This window comes from Arachis ipaensis, chromosome B06 (genome assembly GCF_000816755.2).
Source record: "Arachis ipaensis cultivar K30076 chromosome B06, Araip1.1, whole genome shotgun sequence".
In the NCBI taxonomy this organism is placed as follows: domain Eukaryota; kingdom Viridiplantae; phylum Streptophyta; class Magnoliopsida; order Fabales; family Fabaceae; genus Arachis; species Arachis ipaensis.
Genome location: NC_029790.2, coordinates 135932851 through 135934321, shown reverse-complemented (window position 1 = coordinate 135934321; position 1471 = coordinate 135932851).

Sequence of the window (1471 nt, the reverse complement as noted above, 5' to 3'; positions counted from 1 at the left end):
TTTTAACAAATTTTTAATAAATATTTTTTGCTATTAAATATTTTTGTACAAATCATGTAGAATATGAGGACAAAATTTTTCTAATTAACTACATCATCAATGCTTACATCATAGCTTTTATTTTCTCTTTCATCAGCGGAAAAATGGCAACTTATCATTTTACTTAGAAATGCCAGATTCTCATTAGTGTTTAATTTGCAAAGATTTCGTATTAAATAAGTTCCAATAATTTTTATTTGATGATCTAAACTACTCGTTAAGCTAATTAATTTACTTGAGCTTTTGTGCTTCTGAAGTTTTATTTACTTTATTTATTCTGATTCTCATCAGTCTATTATCTTATGTGTGATTCTCTCATAAGATCAGTCTGCGTCAATTATCTTATCTATCGTTAGTAATATCTTATTATTATCTTATAAAATAAATGACCATTTGTATCCATAAAAAATAAAAATATTGACATATGTATCTACATTAGATCGAAATTAAATTTGTACCCACGTAAGATGTCATCTATGTGACAAAAATATTCTACATGGCACTCCAATTCTCTAAAAACAGGATATTTTTGTCACACAGAAAATATCTTCCGTAAATACAAGTTTAATTTCGATTTAGTGCGGATACATATTTCACTTTCATGAATACAAATAGTCATTTATTCTTAATAAATAACTCTAAATAATAACAAAAGCGAGGGATAAATTAAACAAGTCATCAGAGAAAATAAACACTACATTATAATTTATATATATGGTAATTCATTGGAATCTATATCCGATTCACGAGATTAATTCCTAATTAACTCTGCTAGAAATAAATAAAAAAAAAAAAAACGATTTTATTAATCATATCTCCTAGATTCTTTAACCACGTGTATCATACATTTAATGGATTTTCAAGTTGGTATCTAATAAAGGTCACAAGCAAACCGCAAAAATTGCTATGAAGCTAAGCAACATACATTTCACCGTATGAGAAATATATATACCGCACAAAATAGTATATATATATTTTTTCTCTTTTATAAAATTAATCATACTCCGTAGGATTTGTGAAATATGCATCACAAAATGAAAATTTAATTAATAAAGGCTTACAACAATTGATTTGCCACATTATTTATCCATAAATAATGTACTAACTCCACCTGCATAGTTGACCGTTGACCAAATTAGGTAATTTAATTGCTTGCTAAATTTTCAATGTAAATATGAGTTAATTGGTCCATCCCACACTCTAGTTAGTCTAATCATCAAAACTCAAAAGGATAAAAATAATGGGGACAAAAATTGTGATAGTTCACCATTCCCATATCTTTAATTAGTTGTACCAGTAGTGTGGAAAACATGCCATGAAAATAATTTTTATTGTGACGTGCAACCTACGAACATATTTTATATGTCAATAATAATGTACAAAATATATAATATAACCAAAAGTGGTTCATAATTATATATGAAGAATATTG